Source organism: Chiloscyllium plagiosum, unplaced genomic scaffold, assembly GCF_037043375.1.
Source record: "Chiloscyllium plagiosum isolate Xiang-an unplaced genomic scaffold, Cpla_swu_hap1 HiC_scaffold_12, whole genome shotgun sequence".
NCBI classification, from domain to species: Eukaryota; Metazoa; Chordata; class Chondrichthyes; order Orectolobiformes; family Hemiscylliidae; genus Chiloscyllium; species Chiloscyllium plagiosum.
The window spans coordinates 51,156,957-51,180,526 of NW_028270150.1; the positions used below are offsets into that span (position 1 = coordinate 51,156,957).

The window sequence follows — 23,570 nt, forward strand, 5'->3', positions numbered from 1 at the left end:
TAAAAGACGTTAGTAAACCAGATTGGTTTTTTTTCAACAATGGTTTTATGGTCATCATTAATCTATTAATTCTAGATTTTTAAAAATTGAATTCAAATTCCATCATCTGTAATGATGGAATATGAACCCAGGTCCCCAGAAATTACCTGGTTCTCTGGATTGATAGTCTACAATAATATGACGAGGTCATCATCTCTCCCCAACTTTAACCCCACAACAAAGGTACTCATCTTGGTAAATATTTGCATGCATCATGTCACTGAAACATTAGCCTAAACAGGCTCAACACAAATGATCTTTTGTTAATTCATTACCAATTGTTCAGTAAAGCCAATACTTAATTAACTGAATGTGTTTCTTTTCATTTGCTTTACCTTAGCTTAATCACTAAATTATGCTTTTTATTGATTGGTGAACTGAGGGCTTTAAATATTGGAATTCATAATAAGGGTGGTGCTTTCTTTCCTCTCCACAGATGGCTGGCAAGTAATGCATTATCAACTAGATATCGAGTCCTTTTGGATTTGGAAGTTATAACCTATTGATGTGATTGTGAAGAGGATATTCAATTTTATGTACGGGTCGGTGATTGGGCATAATGATGTTGAATCAAGGAGAGGGCTCTAACAGTTGAACCATTCAAGAATCTCCAGGCCTACACATTTTATGCTTAGTCTAAGCAGGGCAGTACGGTGGCTCAGTGGTTAGCATTGCTACCTAACAGCACCTGGGACCCTGGTTTGATTCCATCCTTGAGTGACTCACTTGCACGTCTTCCCAATGTCTGTGTGGGTTTGCTCCAGTTCACTCCCACAGTCCAAAGATGTACAGGTAAGGTGCATTGGCCATGGGAAATGCAGGGTTACAGGTATAGAATAGAAGGTTAGTTCTGGGTGGGCTGCTCTTTGGAGGGTTGGTGTTGACTTGATGGGCTGAATGGCCTGTTTCCACTCTATATGGGAAGATGCATCCATTGTCTGCATCTTAATACCATTAAATCTGATCTCTCAAACTGCTGATGTTTCAAAAAATGCAATGGTTAAGTTCATCCAGTGCCACCAATAAAACCATCACCATTTACAAGGTTACAGAAGTTGACAGCCTCTGCAGTTAGTCTCACAGGAAGGGCTTCTCCTGTTTTAAGAGTTCTGTTGCCATTGGAAACCATGGAGCAGCTCACCTCATCTAAACCATAATGTGTAGATTGGATTGAGGTTGCAATAAAAACAGGAAATGGTTTCATAAAATAAACTGGAGTGGCAGCAAAGGGACTCTCCTTTAGAAAACTAGCCTCACTGCTTTGAGGCTGGCTTTAAGCACAATTGTTTTCTCAGTAATTCTCTCTGAAGCATTGCCTAATTCATTTTGTAAGCAATTTGCTGATTGTTATATTTCAATGTCATATGTTTAGATTTTAATACCTTGCCATCAAAACCCCAGAAATTTAAATTTGATTTTTGATTACAACAAAGTATTTAATTTAGGTGATAGTTTTCCGGTAGATCCATATGCTGACCTTGCAAAAACATCAGTTCAGTCCAAGACGCATTAGACTAGAAATTATTCAGGCGTTGACTAACTGTTCGTTATCATATTATTCAAACTTTGGACTCAGATCATTATTTGAACATTAATTGCCCGTGATTTTTATCTGTACGTATCTCTCTCTACAAGTAGGTTTTCCATGGAAGTTAAGAAATCAGTTATGATGCAAAATTATTAATCAGAAGAATTGGTTTTACTACCTATGGGGAGACAGGGAACGAGGCAGTGTTTTGGCAGCATCAACAAAATGAACCTAGAAATCCTGGACAAGACCTAATTATCAACTCTATTCTGTTTGACCCTGAGATTGGCAGGTTGACCAGCTATTGAGCAAGAAGACCTATAGCTGGGGACAGGTGAGGATGGCCCCTGGAAATCAGCTGAGATTACAGGGTCTTGAGAAATTCAGCCTGTCAGCATTGAATGCAAATCAGGCTCCCCACCACACTATGAGAACTTGATTCAAATATCAAAATTAGTTCAGATGAAGGATTACTGGAACTGAAATGTTACCTGTGCTTTCTCTCCACAGATGTTGCCAGACCTGATGAGTTTCTCCAGCAATTTCTGTTTTTGTTTCAAAGTTATTTGTTCTGCCTCTTGAGAGTAGAATATGAGCAAGTCTCACAACCAACCACTATAAAAACTGGAGTATAAGTCTCACGTTGTCTTTGTGTCCTGCAGTTTTTAATTTTTAACCTATTCCTCGTAATCCTCACCTGCTTCTCATTCATGGAGCACTTAAACTTTGCAACACCATTTTACTCACACGCACTTTGACTCCAATTCTCTCACTTAGATGCTGCCTGACCTGATTCATATTCTAGCATTTTCTCCATTTAAATCAGAGTATACACGGAATTATCCTATGTACCTTTTACAGACCAATAATACCGACCTCTTCCTCTCCTGACTAGGCTAGTTATTTCTATGCCCTGCAGCATCATTCTATATTTCTGCTCTTCCCTTTCTCCAGTCAACTCAGTGCCTTCCACTTTCTCTCCTTTCCACAGCTACAGGATTGTCTTTCTCCTCTTCCCATGCAAATGTATTTTTTCAAATTATTCTCCCAGTCCATTCCTCATAAAAGTATATTTTATTCTCTCTTTTCGCATCCATCCCTCACACACAACTTCTGTTATCTTTATTAAGTTTCTCCTCTTTTGTAGCAGCCATCAATCTTAAATTTCTTTCTCTGAAAGCCTCCCCTCAATCACTCCCAAGAGTGATGGAAATAGTAAGGACTGCAGATGATGGAAATCAGAGTCAATAAAATGTGAAGCTGGAAAAACACAGCAGGTCAGACAGCATGGGAGGAGCAGGAAAGTCAATGCTTCACGCCAAGGTCTTTTTATCAGTCCTGACCCAAAACATTGACTTTCTTGCTCCTTTCTTGCTCCTGTCTGACCTGCTTTATTTTTCCAACTTCACATTTTATCGAGGATAATTCTATCCCTCATCTTATTTTGTTCTCAACAGAATCCCACACCATCTGTATTTAATTAGCTTGAAGAGAGCCTTGTTCCCTGTTTCTCCCCTCCTCAACAATACTTAACTGTTTAGTCTTCTTTCTCCCTGTTCTCTATTGCTGAAATAAAAATGTGTATTTGTTTATTAAAGGTGATTTTCATTAAATATATAATGTATATCGAAGACTGCTTAAAGGCATAAAGACCCCAATTTCTTCATGCAAAGGCTGGAAGAAAAATGCCCTAGCAATTATTATATACTTTGGAGGTTGACATCAACACAACGTCTTAAATTTCAATGGGCCATTTCCCCTGGCTTCCAAATACATTAGGGTTAAAGATGTTCAGAGACTAGTGGGATATTACACTTTATGTGGAAGGGAGGAGGTGATTACTGGAACTGGGTTTATCGGTTTATTATGAACTTTTGTATTACCTTATGCATTTTACTTTTATAATGAGTACACTAACTTGCAGAAGAAAGTTATTTTATCTAGAATGAGCTTGGATAGAATTTTGTTGACGGAAAATAAACAATTCAAAACTGAAATGGAGAGAATTTTTTGTGCCAAATGATTGATAACTAACAATAAAATATCAATAAAAGGAGAACGGTAATAAAAATAACCAAGATGCCCATTAGAAAGTGGAAAAGCGTAACAGGCGAGGAGAGGAGGCAGGTGGGGAAGGACAAACTGAATCACATATTATAATATAGACAGAAATCATGTCAAACATAAGATGTCTTGTTCTTAGTTTTAAGGTTTTTCTATTGCTTGGAACACAATCTCTTCATTCTTTACTTGTATTGACAAAATACATTTGAGGGTTTGCTAATAGTTACATCAAAGACTGTTGGCAAGTAAACTCTAGTCCTTATGAAATTGGAACCATGCCAGCAAGCCAACAGCAAAGACCTTAACCAGATAAAGGGATAAGGCTGTGACTGATATGTGGTTAGAGTGGACACCTGCCAAATGGAACAAACCATGTTCTCCAAAACCTGTAAAGGAATTAATGAATAAAGAAGGAAAAATTCTTTTTGCCAATTCTTGAGCTCTAAACACAAGGTTGCCAACATTGGTTGGACTTATTCTAGGAGGACTTTTTCGTATGACCACAAGCCTCCAAACATCTCACCATTCAAAAAGCTTTTCCCTTCATCTCCAAACTTTTTACAATCAAAAATGTAAGGTGGATAAAGAGAATTAAAGGAATGCAATTTCATTAATGCTGCTATGATTTGCCTCTTAGGATTGCTCACATCAGTATCAAAGAGCTTAATCCAGAAGACTCCAGGGCAATCCTGATGGGTTGCAAACATATGAGCTCAGTTTTCCCCTCCCTGAAGGTGGCAAGAAGAGCAAATAGAGTCATAGAGATGTACAGCATGGAAACAGACCCTTCGGTCCAACCCGTCCATGCCGACCAGATATCCCAACCCAATCTAGTCCCATCTGCCAGCATTCGGCCCATATCCCTCCAAACCCTTCCTATTCATATACCCATCCAAGTGCCTCTTAAATGTTACAATTGTACCAGCCTCCACCACATCCTCTGGCAGCTCATTCCATATACATACTACCCTCTGCGTGAAAAAGTTGCCCCTTAGGCCTCTTTTATATCTTTCCCCTCTCACCCTAAATCTATGCCCTCTAGCTCTGGACTCCCGACCCCAGGGAAAAGACTTTAGCTATTTATCCTATCTATGCCCCTCATAATTTTGTAAATCTCTATAAGGTCACCCCTCAGCCTCCCACGCTCCAGGGAAAACATCCCCAGCCTGTTCAGCCTCTCCCTGTAGCTCAGATCCTCCAATCCTGGCAACATCCTTGTAAATCTTTTCTGAACGCTTTCAAGTTTCACAACATTCTTCTGATAGGAAGGAGACCAGAATTGCATGCAATATTCCAACAATGGCCTAACCAATGTCCTGTACAGCCACAACATGACCTCCCAACTCCTGTACTCAATACTCTGACCAATAAAGGAAAGCATACCAAACATCTTCTTCACTATCCTATCTACCTGTGACTCTACTTTCAAGGAGCTATGAACCTGCACTCCAAGGTCTCTTTGTTCAGCAACACTCCCTAGGACCTTACCATTAAGTGTATAAGTCCTGCTAAGATTTGCTTTCCCAAAATGCAGCACCTCGCATTTATCTGAATTAAACTCCATGGCCCTGATGAGACACTTGCCCTACCTTGCCATTTCAGTAATTAAGTGCTCAACTTGAAGGTCCATTTCCTCATGATTCTCCTGAAAGATAAAGGATTACCTATCATCACTGGATCCTCTGTTGTCTAGGCTGCAACATGAATCTCTAGGATCTAGAAACTGCTGCTGTCAGATTGGCCAGCAGCTTCTGGAGAGGTTGAGCTTTGATGTTGAGGCCTGTGATTGGCTGAGAGGCTGAAGGCTTGCTGTCAACAAGCTAATTGGAGCTCAATCTGGCCAGTTCTCTTGTTGGTGAAGGCAATGACTTAGTCACCACTGAACATGCCAGGCCCAGACAATGGCTGCAAAAAGTAAAACCTTGGTCTAAGTTACAAATAGGCAGATTATCCCTCTAACCCTGTGATCAAATCTTATTTACTTCTTTTTTGCTGAGCATTCTTTGCAGCTATTGGCGGAACTAATAGAAGGGAGTCTCTTTTCAACACTGGATACTTTTCATTTCCAAATAGGACTAAAAGGTACAAGGTAACAATTTTCAAGAGGCAATACTCTTTATGCAAAGATATTTGTTGAACTTTTTATTATGTGAAAAAGCAAGAAAAGTGGAAATTGTGCTCAAATGATACGTGATTATAGTTCAATAGAATTAATATTGCTAGGCCATGTGCATGTAAAGAGGGGAAGTACATTTTCCTTTACATTTATGAGATTGAGAAATGACCTTAAATATCCTATAGTGCAGAAGTTCGAAGGTCACCTAAACTTTATGTTCATTGCTACCAACGATCTTTGGTAGAAACTGCTTAAGTATCGCCATCAGCTGGAGAGGATGGAAACTGGGAGGGTAATAGAGAAGTATAGCATAGAAACAGACCCTTCAGTCCAACTGGTCCATGCCGATCAGATATCCTCAATTAATCTAGTCCTGTTCAATAGCCCAGTCAGGTAGGTGAGGGAGTCACTCAAATACAAAGATTGGCATCTGATTTTACTTGATGTTATTTTAACTCTAGTCGGACAAATTGAGTCTAATGCAGATCAGGCCTGGAGAAGCCAGTAGAAGCCAACATAAATAAATGATTTTCATTGTCTGGAGATGTTGGTGGAACCGAAGAGCTCTGTAGGTTTTGCAAGGAGTTTTTGAGCCACAGGCTTCTTTTCACATTTCCAGAGCCTCAATCACCAGCCCAACACTAAACTTATAATGAGGACTACTGTCATGCAATATATTGTTCTTATCTTCCAGTCTCTTTAATTTCTGTATTGTTGAGGTGGTATAGCAATGAGGACTGAGGTTACATGTTGATAAGTCACGGCAACCACATCATCTGCCCTGTCACTTGCATGGTGAATGCACCCACAAGTTAAATCAGGACTATGTTCTCTGCACTGTCTCAGCTACTATGGATGGCAACAAATATAAATAGCTATTATTGCTCCAACAGTTTAATGGCTGCAGAAAAAATTAAAACTTATGGAAAGCAGGTCAGCACAAAGAACCTGAGTTAACATTTCAGGTTGAGATGATCTTTTGGGCCCTAATCTTGACCTGAAACATCAATTGATAACTGTCACCCTGCAAAGTAATTCCAGCATTTTGTATTCTATTTTAGCTTCCCCAGTAGCTTCTTTCCTGATTAATAAACTACCAGAGTACTGGACAATGTGAAAAATTGCACAGATATGCCCTGTTCACACAAATTAGGACAATTCTAACCCAGCCAATTACCAATCTATTCCCATCATCAGAAAATTGATGAAAAAATTGTCAACACTGCTATCAAGTGGCTGTCACCTGTTTACCAAAGTTAAGCTGGGGGGAGGTTTCCACTCCCGACCTTATTGAACCAGAGTTCCATTCATGGAAATGGGCTGAATTTCTGAAGCAACATTAGAATGACTGTCCTTGACATCAAGGCAGCATTTGAACAAATGTAATAGCAAGGAACCTAGCTGACTGGAGAAAATCTGACTACAGCAGATGGAATCTTATCTAGCAACAATGATATTTTGAATTTTCCTTCTCTCTGAAATACAAACAGTATCTCCCGCTTACAATTGGCTTCATATTTCTGAGGAACTTAAATATGTATTTATTCATAGATAAATAGACAGGCAATCACATCTCCTATTGAGATAATTACTTCATCCTGTTCAATCCATAGTGGGAGCTCTTTATGATGCTCTGTCCATGCTTCTTTATGAAGGAATTACTATATAATTACTTTTCTGCAATTTTTCTAAGTGGTTAAATCTTCGTTCCATGTCAATGACACATTGTATCCTGCATGTTTATCTTGACATTTAATAATAAAATTATTCCTTCAGATATTATAATCCAAATATTTATTGGACAATCAGAATTGGCCAGGAACATGACACATATGCCTTACCTAATGTAAGTGCAGGACTTTATTATAGACTTTTTCTTACATTTCTTGCCTGCCAATGCTTAAAATGAAATTTGTTAAAACGATCAATTTGAAAGGGTTCAGAAAAGATTTACAAGGATGTTGCCAGGGTTGGAGAATTTGAGCTACAGGGAGAGGCTGCACAGGCTGGGGCTGTTTTCCCTGGACCGTTGGAGGCTGAGGGGTGACCCTATAGAGGTTTAAAAAATCATGAGGGGCATAGATAGGACAAATCAACAAAGTCTTTTCCCTGGGGTGGGGGAGTCCAGAACTAGAGGGCATAGGTTTAAGGTGACAGGGGAATAATTTAAAAGGGACCTAAGGGGCAACATTTTCGCGTAGAGGATGGTGCGTGTATGGAATGAACTGCCAGAGAAAGTGATGGAGGCTGATATAATTGCAACATTTAAAAGGCATCTGGATGGGTATATGAATAGAGTCATAGAGTCATAGAGATGTACAGCGTGGAAGCAGACCCTTCGGTCAAACTCGTCCATGCCGACCAGATATCCCAACCCAATCTAGTCCCACCTGCCAGTACCCGGCCCATATCCCTCCAAACCCTTCCTATTCATATACCCATCCAAATGCCTCTTAAATGTTGCAATTGTACCAGCCTCCACCACATCCTCTGGCAGCTCATTCATACACATTACCACCCTCTGCATGAAAAAGTTGCCCCTTAGGTCTCTTTTATACCTTTTCCCTCTCACCCTAAACCTATGCCCTCTAGTTCTGGACTCTCCAACATCAGGGAAAATACTTTGTCTATTTATCTTATCAATGCCCCTCATAATTTTGTAAACCTCTATAAGGTCACCCCTCAGCCTCCGATGCTCCAGGGAAAACAGCCCCAGCCTGTTTAGCCTCTCCCTATAGCTCAAATCCTCCAACCCTGGCAACATCCTTGTAAATCTTTTCTGAATCCTTTCAAGTTTCACAACATCTTTCCAATAGGAAGGAGACCAGAATTGCATGCAATATTCCAACAGTGGCCTAACCAATGTCCTGTACAGCTGCAACATGACCTCCCAACCCCAGTACTCAATACTCTGACCAGTAAAGGAAAGCATACCAAATGCCTTCTTCACTATCCTATCTACCTGCAACTCTACTTTTAAGGAGCTATGAACCTGCACTCCAAGATCTCTTTGTTCAGCAACTCTCCCTAGGACCTTACCATTAAGTGTATTAGTCCTGCTAAGATTTGCTTTCCCAAAATGCAGCACCTTGCATTTATCTGAATTAAACTCCATCTGCCACTTCTCAGCCCATTGGCCCATTTGGTCCAGATCCTGTTGTAATCTGAGGTAATCCTCTTTGCTGAAAATGTGTTGCTGGAAAAGCACTTTTCCAGCAAAAACATTTTCAGTTCTGATCTCCAGCATCTCCAGACTTAATCCTCTTCGCTGTCCACTACACCTCCAATATTGGTGTCATCTGCAAACTTACTAACTGTACCTCTTATGCTCACATCCAAATCATTTATGTCAATGACAAAAGGTAGAGGACCCAGCACTGATCCTTGTGGCACTCCACTGGTCACAAGCCTCCAGTCTGAAAAACAACCCTCCACTACCACCCTCTGTCTCCTTCCTTTGAGCAAGTTCTGTATCCAAATGGCTAGTTCACTCTGTATTCCATGAGATTGAACCATCAGTCTCCCATGGGGAACCTTGTCGAACGCCTTACTGAAGTCCATATAGATCACAGCTACTGCTCTGCCCTCATCAATCTTCTTTGATACTTCTTCAAAAAACTCAATCAAGTTTGTGAGACATGATTTCCCACGCACAAAGCCATGTTGACTATTCCTAATCAGTCCTTGCCTTTCCAAATATTTGTTCATCCTGTCCCTCAGGATTCCCTCCAACAACTTGTCCACCACCGAGGTCAGAGTCATCGGTCTATAGTTCCCTGGCTTGTCTTTACCACTCTTCTTAAGCAGTGGCACCGCGTTGGCCAACCTCCAGTCTTCCGGCACCTCACCTGTGACTACCACTGGTACAAATATCTCAGCAAGAGGCCCAGCAATCACTTCTCTAGCTTCCCAAAGAGTTCTTGGGTACACCTGATCAGGCCCTGAGGATTTATCCTCCTTTTAGGGGGATATGGGCCAAGCGTTGGCAAATGGGACTAGATTAGGTTAGGATATCTGTTTGACATGGACGAGTTGGACCAAAGAGTCTGTTTCTGTGCTGTACATCTTTATGATTATGATTCTATGACTGGTAAATCTTGCCTAATCCATTTCTTGGAAATTATATTTATGGAATAGATAGGACAGATTCCTCTAGACTTTTCCCTGGGGTCTGGATTTGTGGAGATTTCATGATGTAAAATGATTTCTTAGCGGTTACTACTTCAAATCTTGCCCAAACATTTCAAAGTGAAAATGTTAATCCGTTTCAGATGCTCAGAAGAGATACTGTTGGCAATCTGCATAAATAAATGAGTATTAGCATATTGTTGGAAATGAGTAGTGCAAAACTTAAACCTGAAGAGGAGACAAAAATAATAACCTCATATATCATTTTTTCAAAAATCAAGAACAATATATACCATTACTTTTTATAGGTCTGTGAGGTTAATTGCCAGAATTCCAACATAAAAGTTGACAAACCTTTGACATGGTATGAATGGTGGGTTATTGAGTAAGGTTAAATCTTTTCGGATCCAGAGAAAGCTAGCCAATTGGATACAAAATTAATTGAAGATGGAAGGCAGAGGGTGGTGGTAGATAGTTGTGGAAGCCTGTGACCAGTGATGTGCCACAGGGGTCAGTGCTGGGTCCTCTATTATTCATCATTTATATAAATGATTTGAATGAGAATTTAGGATGTATGGTTGGTAAGTTTGTGGATTACACCAAGATTGGTGGTATAGTGGACAATGAAGAATATTATCTGGGAATACAGCAAGATCTTGATCTACTGGGCCAGTGAGCTGAGAAGTGGCAGATAGGATTTAATTTAGGTAAATGCAAGGTGTTGCATTTTGGTAGGTCAAACCAGGGCAGGACTTACACAGTCAATGGTAGGGTCCTGGGGAATGTTATAGAATAAAGCAATCTAAGGGTACAGGTTCATAGCTCCTTGAAAGTAAAGTCAGAGGTAGACAGGGTGGATGAAGGATGCTTCTGGCATGCTTGCTTTCATCAGTCAGAGCATTGAGTATAGGAGTTAGGACATCTTGTTGCAGCTATACAAGATGTTAGTGAGACCACATTTGGAGTACTGCTTTCAGTTCTGCTTGCCCTGCTATACAAAGGATTTCATTAAACTAGAAAGAGTGCAGAAAACATTTACGAGGATGCTACTTAGACTGGAAGGTTTAACTTATAAGGAGAGGCTGGACACGCTATGACTTTTCTCCCCTATAGCTTCGGAGACTGAGGGGTGACCATATAGAGGTTTATAAAATCATGAGATGCATAGATAAGGTTGATAGTCAATAGCTTTTCCCTATGGGAGGGGAGTCTAAAACTAGAAGGCATAGGATTTAAGGTGAGAGGGGAAAGATACAGAAAGATCCAGAGGGCCAGTTTTTTCACACAGCTGGCAGTGAGTGTCTCAATTAGGCTGCCAGAGGTAGTGGTGGAGGCAAGTACAATTTTGTCATTTAAGGAACATTTGAACAAGAACATGGATGCGATAGATATGGAGGAATATGGACCAAACACAGGCAAATCGGACTAGATTAATTGTGAAAACTGGACAGTGTGGACAAGTTGATTTGCAGGGTCTGTTTCTGTGCTGTAAATCTCTTTGACTCTATAAAATCCTGCACCCCAACTTTGTGAAAAACATTCAGTGTCAAGCCTGCCTAAAGCCGATACTGCTACATGCAAATGGAATCAAGGTGTCAAAGCTTATCCCAATTCAAGATATTTTCTCTAACATATACTCACTCCAAGCAATTTCTACCACTATATAAGTGACAACAAAAATGGCAGGGAGATACCTCTTGGGAGGATACTGTGAGGAAGATGTGTGTACTATTACTCTAGTTGATCTAATTTTTCAACTTATTGACATCTTGAGTTCTGAATATTCAATCATGACTTTTGCTATTACTTTTACTCAGTTCTACAAGGAGAAGTGCCTTTTTCTAAAATTAACTCAGGGCTTGGGATTTTTCAGCTGGCCCAGCATTTATTGACCATTCTTAGTTTCCCTTGAGAAGTTGATGGTGAGCGGCCTTCTTGAACTGCTGTCGTCCATTTGGTATAGGTAGACTATGAGGAAGTGAATCCCAGGATTGTGACCCAATGACACTGGAGATATCTTCCATTGCAATCACTTTACTTATATGCCATCGAGGAAGATGATGAGGATGAGGACATGGAAGAAGTTAAGTTGGAAATTCTTTGAATCACAAGAATAATTTTCTTTCCTATTTGCTATGATACCAATCATCAGGAAGTAGACCAAGAAGGTTTTACTTGTACTTGTCTGACAGTAGATGCATTGCTGGCTGCTGGGGAAATATGTCCACAACTGAATAACCACCATTCATTCCTAAAAGCAGAGTGGAATGCTGTAGGTCAGTGGCAGAGATTAATCTCCTGGATATTGCCATGTGTCTCATTGGAGAAAAGCATCGAGCGAGACATGAAAAAAAAAGTTTTTTGTTTCTTTTTCTCTGAACATTTCTCTTTACCAGACATAAAAGTATTGATAATTGGAGAAAAAAAGATTGGTTTGGCTATCAGTAAAGCATCATCCAATATTTTTATGTCTGGCAAAGGCAAATGTTCAAAGAAACTTATTTTAAAAATACAATTTTTAAAATGTCCCCAGTGGATTACTGGTAATTGATCTTCAATTCCTGAAGGCTGCAAGCCAATTCTGGAGGGTTGGCAACTGTGCAATTGGCACAGAAAGGCAGTGCTACTCAGAGATCAGTGCGATAGCCAAGTATTTGCTGAGGCATGATGCAGCCTCCAAAATTACATTTACTGTAATTCATAGTTGGCCACTCTTGTCAATGGAGGTCACCACATAATTTATTTTTATCTCTGTATTTCGGAGGTAGCATCAAATTGATCTTGCCACTTAAGTTCAATATCACCATGGTCAGCTGCTCTCCAGTGTTTCAAGTAAGATCAATGATGCTATACAGAACAATTCATATCTTTCCTAATGAAACTAGACCAACAAAGAGCAGAACAGTGAGATTTATGGGTGGCACGGTGGCTCAGTGGTTATCATTGTTGCCTTACAGCGCCAGGGTCCTGGATTCGATTTCACTTTTGGGTGACTGTCTGTGTGGAGTTTGCACGTTCTCCCTCTGTCTGCATTGGCTTCCTTCCTATATCATCCCACAGTCAAAAGATATGCAGGTTAGGTGGATTGGCCATGCAAAGTTACCCATTGTGTCCAGGGATGTATAGGCTAGGTGGATTAGCCATGGAAAATGCAGGAATAGGATTGGGAATTAGGTCTGGGAGACATGCTCTTTTGAGTGTGGACTCGATGGGACAAATGGTTTGTAGGGATTCTATGATCTACCAGTCCTGCAGACTGACAGTTCTGACAGATCCAATAAACATAAGTGGTACTTAAAACTCCATATAACCTTCATCTTTAGGAAAATAATAATAATGTTCAGATAGTGTATGAGGCTAATTATCTTAACCTTGATATTCAGGAAGCTATTATGATGTTGTTCTTTCCTTATCAGTTCCAGGTAAAAATAACAGCACCTATTATCCAAGAAGTGGCAATCACAGTCCAATTGTCATTCCACTCCAATGATTTTTTTTGTTGAGAGAGAGCTCCACATTTCTGATGCAAGATTCCAATCATGGTTCCTTCAGCAATGAGAAATGACTCTTAACTCCAACTGTGTCTTCGTGGTGCAAGATAGTGAGAGTAAAACAAACCATGTTCCCTTCTTCTCTTTGCCACATTCTGTGATTTAAATGTCCCACAGCACAAAGAGCCACTTTATGGCTCCTGTAAAAGGGTAGGAAAGAAAAGTTCTACTGTAGTGAAGTTAATAGATAGCCCAGAATTGTTAGAGAATGAAAAGCTGGTCTAACTTCTGGATAACCAGCAAATTGACCCCCAATCAGAATGCCGGGGTGCCAGGTAAGTTATGGAGTTTTGTGGGTAGGTCAGGAATGGCGGGGAATATTGGATCAGGTGGGAAGTGCTGGGGCAGAAGGTAGGAAGTCATGAACAGCAGCTGGGGGCTGTCAGCTTCATGAAGAGAGTTGGATGTTTGGAGGGGCTGGGGGGAAGAGAGCACTGGTATCATCTCCAACAGCAGAGATGCATTGGTCCCAAGTGATGGAAGAAGAATGTAGAGTCAGAGTGCCTAGACGTGGGGTGGGAGAACACAACTGTCGATGCAGAGTCCAGGGCTATAAGTGGTCAGGGAGTTGTAATTGGGGATGTGTGTGGTCAATTGGGGGTCAATTTGCTGGTTATCCAGAAGTTAGACCAGCTTTTCATTCTCTAACAATTCTGGGCTATCTATTAACTTCACTACAGTAGAACTCTCTGAATTCTCTGACTTAAGTGGATACTTTCAGAGAGTTTCAAGCACAGGGGAGTTTCATTGGAATTTTCAATTTAGTAGGCAATCCCTCAGAATCTGCTACGTCAGGGATTCCATGGGGTTTGAGGAGCAATTCCTATCTACACTGCAGAAACATCGATCTGGCTATCAGAAAATCCGGGAGCAAAACTGCTATTCTTAGCCTGACCTCCATAGTTAACATATCCCAGTCATCTGGGATACATGGGTTAAAGAGTGGGTAGGGAGGTGATATTCCTACTCCATCATGAACGAGTCAACGAGAAAGAAACACAGCTAAAACTGGTTCCCATGTCTCAAAATCTAAACTCCCAATTTGTTCAGGCCTCTTGTAAACTTAAGTCATTCAGTACAGATTTGTACTCACTATTAATAGTAAATGTCAAAAGTTATGCAACTACTTTAAGTAATTTATTAACTGTTCACAAATTTAAGATGAGAAGTTAGTTTAGTTACAGATTAGGCTAAGCCTCTGCATATTCTTATTTAGTTTATATTTTAAGTTTGGTTTTCAGAATTTGAAAGAATTGACTGCCTCTTCCTGGGGCTGAAGTAACATTTTGTGGCTGAATTGTTAAGGGACAGTTTATTTTGTTTGCTGCTGGTTTCTTCTCATATACAGAAGGTGACACTGCAACCTTAGCTCACAAATCAGCGAGTTAATATTTCAACACTCTCTCTTGTGTCAAGAAACTGCAACCTGATCACTTAAGTTTCCTGTAGATATCATCCTGGATGAAGGATTACAAGGTGACTGACATGGTTCAATTGGCTGGTGTCACTGCTGCATAACAAATAACATATGCGCTGTCACAAACAACAAGGCCTCGACTGTGAACTAAAGGTCTATTGCTCCATGAACAGAATGTCGTTTTCAATGCAGCTACTTTACACATTAATCTCGTGGGGCAAATGGTTTATTTAATAGGTAACTGCAATAAAGTAGGACACTTTCTATTGCTGCCCAAAATAAATGTTGGCAGTAAAAGGTTAAAGTTGATGAAGTTTGTGCTCTTGAATCTCTGGGGACTATTATTCCCAAATAATAAATGTCTCTCTTAAAGGCCTAGCTGATTGTCAGCTTTAATCTACTTGCTTCTCTAGCAATAACACGTCTTGTTCAGAATGTCTGATTTTTAGAACTTTATTTTGTAGAACATCAGAATGTAATATTAGACTATTAATTCCTCTTACAAATACAAGACATCTCTCATATCATCAGAGGTGAAAGTGTTGATTCACAAACCGAAACAAATAGTTTGATTGGTTAGTTTTAAAGTTAATATTTCAGGGAAAATCCAGAAACAGCTTTCAGTTAATGCACTATATAGTGGAATAGACTGAAACAAGCATGATGCCATCGTGTTTATTTGTCTTGAATGGATACCACATTTTGACATGATGTCTGATGATCTATTTCAGCTCAATGAGGAAGGATTGGAAGCAACAGACAATGGCTGGATCATATTGCCACTGATGTTAACTATGGAAGCACCATGTACTGAACAGCATGTAACATATAGATGTAATCTATGCATAATATATGTGAATTAATTACATGATAACAAAGTTCAGTTATTTTGTTACCAATGCCACTTTCAACACCATTTGTCACTGTCCACATAGGAAAATCTTTAAGGAATTAGCACCACCTAATGCTTAAATTATATATGACAACTTGAGTAATAGAATGTACTCACTGTAGAGCATGATGTGTGCATCAACCCATTTCCACTCCCAAAACATATCATGCTTTTGCACACACTCAATTTGCAAGTCAACCTCACTTTTCAACAACTGTACACTATACTCCTATAAGCAGGCAGTCTCAATTTCTTGCCTCAAGTTCATGTTTTACTTGCCTTATAAGTGAGCAGTAGGTTAAACAGGCTGTGTTGTCAAGATGTGTAGGGGTTTAAAACATGCTGACATAAAGCAAGACTCACATGAGTAACAAAGAAGAGGAACTATTCATCCAACAGAGAGAATGGGGAAAAAAGGGAATCTGCCCTGAAGGTGGATTAAGACAAAATGTGTATGGTACAGGGACAAGCCACATGCCCAATGTTAGCTTTCTGCCCACGCATTCATCATTAGACAGAGGCAAAAACATGACTGGACATTATATCAAATTGGTAACATGGATGAAATACCCATTAGGTTTGACATGCCTTGCAACCAAACTGTGGTTTGAAGACTTGAATTAAAATGACAGGACATGAGAGACAAGATCCATGGTGATGCCAGCCAATGCTGTTTTACAACAAGTTCCTGGGTGAGATTCCCCAAATTATTATGGTTCCAGCTGGGCTACCCTGAATTTTCAAGCTCTTGGGTGAGGAGAGCGAACTGAGCTGCCTCCTTTATTCACACATCCTCTCAGTTGTTCATAACAATCTTACTTTGAAAAGGATACTTTCTCTTGTGGATGCTTTTCTCCCATACCAATTTTTTTTAAAAAAACAGAAGCCACTTTATCCAGGCTTTCTTGAGCTACTGAAAGGGTGAGATTATTACTTACTAGGAGAAAGTGAGGACTGCAGGTGTTAGAGAAGCAGAGTCCACTTTTTGACTCTTGAGTTTATTAGTTACTAAGTGTGGGAAGAAATGTTAATAAAACACACATACACATAGATTAGAAATGAGAGGAGAGCCCAAGAAAGGTAAAAATTAAAAAAGATATATGATCAGTTTCTAAATTGCACGAAGGGTAGACAATATGATGTTACAGCTAACACTGACATTGGTTAAAACCTGTAGCACTGACATTGGTAGATGAGCAGTTAATTTTAAGATATTTGTCTTTGCACAGCAATTGAAAGGTTTTTATCCTTTTGACTATTTCCTTTTGATTGTTGACTTGCTTGCGTTTTGGCTTCCAGTAAAAATAGAATTTCCTTCTTTTTCACAAAATATGGGTATGACTGGTATTTTCTCAGTGGTGATCCTCATAGCATACACTTTGCCCACTAGCAGTATTGAAACTGGCTTTTAACTCCTGTTCTTGTTGTCTGTATGGATTGCATTCTTTTCTCCCATGACAAGAGCTGACAAAAGATTACAGTTCAGTCTACAGTGCATTTCTCTGTATGATGTATTTCTCTTTGAAGCTTCCTTGACACCAATTCCAGGGTCTCCCTTGAGACTGAAGATAATCCACATAGATCTTCCAGACAGTTACTGAATGACATTGTTCAGAATTTGCATTCTCAGTCAATATTTTGCTATATCTAATCTTTGGAAAAGAAAACACAGGCAATTGAAAGTTCAATGTGTTTAAGTTATTCATGGTTATGATCTGTCATCATGACATTTCCCCTGCACCAACAACTGAAATGAGAGTGAGATGGCTTAAGGAGAAAATATGTGACGCTGTGGTTTCTAGGAGCTGGTGGATGTGGGTACAATCAAAGTGACCACATTTGCAGCAAATGTCAGCTGCTCAAGGAGCTTGATTAACTAGATTCTGAGCTGAGGACCATTGTGACACATCATGAAAATGTAGAGTTACCCAGACACTGTTTCAAGTGACAGTCACATCTTTTAGATTAATTACATCAAATTTAGTCAGTGGCCAAGGGTGTGATGTGAGTGAGGCAGATATTGAGATCCAGAATTTAGTTTTGACAGAGCCTCAGCAGAGTCCTTGTTTGTAGTACAGGGTTGTAAGTACAGGGTTTCCTGCTCCCAGTGTGAATAAAGGGACAGACTGCAGGAAGGATAAGCCACAGCACCATGATCCAGAGTGGTGTTTAAGTGGGGGTATGAAGAAAAGCAAAGTAATAATAGGAGTTAGCATAGATATGGAATGGGCATTGTTTTCTGCAATTAAGGCAGAGAGGCCGGAAGGCTGTGTTACTCACCTGGTGCCAAGGTTCAGTGCACGTCTTCTGGCATGGAGAGGAGCTTGGACTGGGATTAGAAGGATCCAGTTGATTTGGTCCACACAGGTACCAGTGCCATAGGTAAGATTCAGATAGAGGTCTGCTGAACAATTATAGACAGCTCAGGGCTAAAGTTTGAAAACAAAAACAGAACTACAAAATTAATAATCTCAGGATTACTTCCTGACCCATGTGCAGACTAGCTGAGATTGGAGAGGTAAATGTGTGGTTCAAAGATTGGTGTGGGAACATTGGGTTCTGATTCATGGGACAATAGAACCAATACTGGGGAAAGAAGAGATCTGAACCATTGGAATTGATTTCCTTTGAATCATGCTGGGATCAACATCCTGATGATTCATATAACTAAGTATTGTAGTTAGGGCTTTAAATTAATTAGGTGGTTCAGGATTGGGGAAATTTTCAACTGAAGGGAAATTTAAACAGTTAAAAAGAAACAGGGTGGTGAAGAGGTGAATGATAATCAAAGTATGACAGGAAGGGGCAGAAAATACATCAAGGAGAATGCAGGAGAAATTAGAACCTGAATAAATAAAAATGGTTAAAAAGGCAAAACTTAAAGATCTTTATCTAAATGCATGTAGCATTTGTTACAAGATAGCTACATTAATCGCACAAATAGAAAGAAATGAACTGGAAACAAAAAATGCTGGAAATCACAACGGTAGAGACAAAAAAATATGCAGTAGCTGGGATCCAAAGTAGAGAGGCAGGAGGCTGGAAGAACACAACAAGCCAGGCAGCATCAGGAGGTGGAGAAGTTGACATTTCGGGTGTATCCCTTCTACAGGACTTGAGGTGGGTGTGGGGGCAGCTGCAGGTAAAGGAGGTGGCAGAGGCAGAATGAAGTGGGGATAGGTGAAAACAGATAGAGAGTACGACCTGGTTGGTCAATGCGAGGAATGAATCTGGTAGGTGGCAGGGAAGAGTGGAAGGGAGGGGGAAGGGCTGGAAAGGGAGTCAAGGGAAGGGAAGGGAGGTTATTTGAAATTGGAGAACTCAATGTTGAGTCCTCCGGAAATCACAGCAGGTCAGGCAGCATCCGTAGAGAGAGAGAGAGAGCAACTTAATGTTTCGAGTCTAGATGACTCTTCATCAGAGTTGATATGGAACGAATGTGACTTCACAACTTTTACAGACATTTGTCTCTAGAGTGACAAATACTAGGAACTCAGTTTTCAAGGATATTTGATGTTCAAGAAGAATAGACAAAATGAAAAGGGGATAGGGTAGTTTTGTTAATAAAGAAAGGTGTCAGAGCAGTCATGAGCACCAATACAGGTGATAATAGATCATAACTATGAATAAATTTGCACGGAAATAAGGAATAGCAAAGTCAAGAAGATATGGGTATTAGTTGCCCATAGGCCCACAGAGTTATGTCACTGTTGTACAAAGTATAATTTGAAATATAATTGAGGAATGTAAAAAGAGCACTACAATTGTCGTGGGTAATTTTAATCTGGATATTAACTGGACAAATGGGCAAGGGTAACACAGAAGACAAATCTGTAGAGTATCAGAGATTGCTTCTTAGAGCAGCATGTTGCACAATCTACCTGGGAACAGTCTTTTTTTCGATCTAGTAATGCATATTGAGCTAGGATTAATAAAAGATTGCATAATTAAGGATCCTCTAAGATAGTGATCAAAATATGGTCAAATTTCAAATTTAGTTTGAGAGCGAGCAACCTGGGTCACAAACTAATGTCTTCAATTTAAATAAGGCCAATTATACAGGTATGAAGAGAGAGTTGTCTAAAGCTGTCTGGAAAAATAGATTAAGGGAAAGGTCAGTGATCAGCTGTGGCAGACATTTAAGCAGTTATTTCATAATGCTCAGCAAAATTTATTCAACCATGAACCACCTTATGATTAACAAAGGCAGTCGAGGAGAGTATATAATCAAAAACCAAGACCTTCAAAAATGGATGAAATCTAATTTTATACCATAGGATTGCGATTTGATTAGGAACCTGCAGCAGCTGACTAAAAACCTAATGAAGAAAGAGAATCTTGATTATGAACATAAATTGGCTATAAATATATTGCTACAGGTATCAAGAAAAGAGTAGTTAGAGTAAGTGTGAGCCCTTAAGGATAAAGCTGATCATTTAAACCAATATTTTGCATATGTCTTCACAGTAGAGGACACTATAAGTGTCTCAAAAGTGACAGATAAGCTCGGTGCTAATGGGAGGAAGGATCTTGAAACAGTTTCAAGAGGGGCAACGTATTTGACAAACAAAGGGATTAAAAATAGACAAGTTGCCAGGTGCTGATGGCCTCCCTCCATGGGGTTTTAAAGCATGTGCCTGCAGAGATAGGGAATGTTTTGGTTGAAATATTCCAGAACTCATTGAATACAAGTGAGTTTCAGCAGATGAGAAAGCTGCTATTGTACGCACCTAAAGGTGGAGATTTCCTTTGTGTAAGCAAAGGAATTTTCCAAAATCCCTTCAATAAATGCATGTCTATAAAGTAGGTTCGATCTGAGAGTGAAGCACCAGTCACTCAATTTTCTTTTCTCTTGTCAATGCAGAGCTTTGTGGGGCAATCTGGCTTGGTCGTGAGCACAACTAGAGAACTTTAGTTACTGCTGCCAGGCTCTGTCAGTAAGTGCTTCAACATGTGTTTCCTCTCCCCTAAACCTAAGACAGCTTTTCTGGGCTGAGCCAATAGGAATGTTGGCTTATGAGACTGGTCTCCCTCACAACCGCATCACATAAAACTAGTGTGGTGTAGCCTGGCATGTCTCTGTAGATGGCCATGAATGCAGTTCTGCACTTAGTTGGGCGACTGTAAAGTTGAAATTTGCTAGTGTTTCAGTTTTGGTCAGCCAGGTGGAAGGAGGTTAATATGGGCCTCACACACACCTCCTTCCAATTCATCCCTACTACTAGCTTTGTTCTATAATAGGACAGACCATTTCCTACTTGTCCTATTCTGATGATGGTATTGCTTTATTGTGTTGGTATGATAGAACCTTTGCTTTAATCCCCAACTGAGGTCTCGATCAGATGATTCACTTCCCAAACTTCTTGGCTACTCTGTACAGGGACCTGCACCAGAACTTTACGAGTTTGTTTTGAGATTCTCTCACTCTGCTATGCAGTCGAGCATGGCAAATGGAACAAGATTAATCTAGACATGGATGAGTTGGACTGAAAGGTCTGTTTCTGTGCTGTATAATTTATAACCCCCACAATTTTTGTCATGATACTCTCCAGATGCACACAGCACAGGGGAATGGGCATGAATGCTCCTTCAGACCCTCTCACCAACACCTTGCACTCTCTAGTAAAAAGGCCATGCTTTTTCCCAGCAGGAGAACTTGGCTGACTCCAATATTCTACACTGCAGTATAGGCTTGTTGAGCTCACTCAGTGGAAATGTGGCCACCCTGACTTTGGATACAAAATCCCAGTAATTCCCAGGGATTTGTTTAACCTGTCTGCACTCTCAGGAGTGCCTTTAAAGACATATGTAGCTGCAATCAGAGTCATAGTCTGCCTGTTGTGCTGTCTGATTGACTCCCACTGAACACATGAATTACATGTACCCCAATAAATCCCACTTGTATCTTCCCATTGCCTTCAGATATCAAAACGTGAACTGTTGGCTGACTGACCCTGTCCAAGCCCCTGGCCTGGTATTGCAGGATGCCCTTGATTTACTGTGCTGTGACTAAAGCTATCTCCTTTTACCTGATTGAGGCCTGCTGGCAATCATGACTAGCTTTGTGTCTGCACTAAAAGGCACAGCAATACAGCACTGTAAGCCTGGTACCTCTGGCTGAGGTGGAAAAATGCAAAAGGCAAGAAGAGGCAATGCAAGGCAGGAATGCTGCCATGATCCAGTTAGGCTTAGAGTTAGTGAATGCTATAGCACAGACTGGAGATGTGATCTGGTCCAGTCCATAAGTTCCTCAGGATATAGTTGTTTCTGCAGCCTGAAGTGCAGCATTGAATCACTGTGGTGTCCTGTACATGGACTAGAGATGTGTCATGGATTCTTAGAGCTGGATGTAGATGCCTGTGGACATGGGTGCATGTGATCAGTGCCTGTGGAGTGTGCCATTAGATACAGCAGGCAACAAGCTGAATCCGCCAGGTACCCGCTCTCATGTCTATATCAAGATTTCTCAGCATCTAGCTTGTTCAGAGCATTTGGTAAGAGAGAAAGCTGCACATTAATGAAGTGAGATCTGCTGTTAATAGGGTGGTTAACAAATAATAATCTCCTTAATAGGTAACTTGCCTTTGCCTAACTAGAAACTTACCTCCATTCCCAGCAAATGCATAAAAGATGTAACATATTGCTCCCAATGTTGAGATAGATCTTAGCTGAGCTGGCATCTGGCCTAGCATCCATGGAGATAAATCAGGGTTAACATTTCAGGCCCAGTGACCCTTCTGACCTGCTGAGTTTTTTTCCAGCAATTTCTGTTTTAGTTCGATTTCCAGCATCCACAGTTCTTACAGTTTTTTGAGATGGTTCTTGATGGAACTCTTGTGCAATTCTGCCACAAATCTCACCATAGCCCACATCATTCAGATCTCTATAAGATTCCACCCTAACCCTTTACGAATACTATAATATAAAAATTTAACCTGGGGCTAAAAATGCAGATAGCACCTTGGAAAACAGACTCTAATCTGCCAACTTCTGCACTTAACTGCAAAGCATTAAGGTGCATGTGAGCAACCCTCTCGGGAAAAGGAAGGTATCAATTTTAATATGTTAATCAATCGATTACTTTAAATTAACAGTTGTTCCTGCTGTTTTAGTATTGGAGCACAGATTTCTTGGGTTCCAGGAATTCATCTATGAAAGTGAAATGTGGAAACTCAATGACAATTGAAGTGTTTGAAGAATTGACAGTAAAAACATCAATAGATGTTGCGAATGCGTAATTGCTTTCTGGTCTAATTGTGTGAAAAGTTTTGTTGCAGTATTCTGCTTCACAGTTTTGGGGGTTTATACATCTGATCCATAGCTGGGATCTCCGATCTATTAGATGAACACATGTGACTTATGTTGGACCTCAGATGAAGTCAAGATGAGAATCAACAGCAGAAATCTGCAGCAGTTGACTAAAAATCTAATGAAGAAAGAGAATCTTGATTATGAACATAAATTGGCAACAAATATAAAAACAAGTAGCAAGAGCTTCTACAGGTGTAGAGAGAGAAAAAAGAGTAGCTTGAGTAAGTGTGAGCCCTTGGGGGGGATAAAGCTGATAATTTAAACCAATATTTTCATATCTCTTCACAATGGAGGACACTACAAATTTCTCAAAAGTGACAGATAAGCTCGGTGCTAATGGGAGGAAAGGTCTTGAAACAGTTTCTATCTTGAGGGACAAAGCAGGAGCAACAACAGCCATCCCCTTTACAAACCGGCAACTCCATAAGAGAGTAGCAGGAGGTGGAGCTTAAAGAAGGCTGTAAGCACAACATGGGTTCTGCTGGTGGTGGATAACCTTCCTTGCAATGTTAGTTCACTACAGA

General features: G+C 40.2%; 1 long non-coding RNA gene across 24 annotated transcripts in view; it reads left to right on the forward strand.

The window, feature by feature from the left end:
- The window catches only part of LOC148148538 (uncharacterized), a 418,607-nt gene that overhangs the window by 336,313 nt on the left and 58,724 nt on the right, over positions 1-23,570 (forward strand). For 16 of the 24 annotated variants that reach the window (XR_015758866.1, XR_015758864.1, XR_015758880.1 and 13 more), the window contains one exon: positions 476-4,001. The exons of 2 other annotated variants lie outside the window; for them this stretch is intronic. This is a non-coding gene — a long non-coding RNA (uncharacterized LOC148148538). Of the gene's footprint in view, positions 1-475; positions 4,002-15,574; positions 17,155-23,570 lie in introns of those variants that run through there. 6 more of the 24 variants (XR_015758875.1, XR_015758877.1, XR_015758879.1 and 3 more) reach the window with 6 other exon arrangements.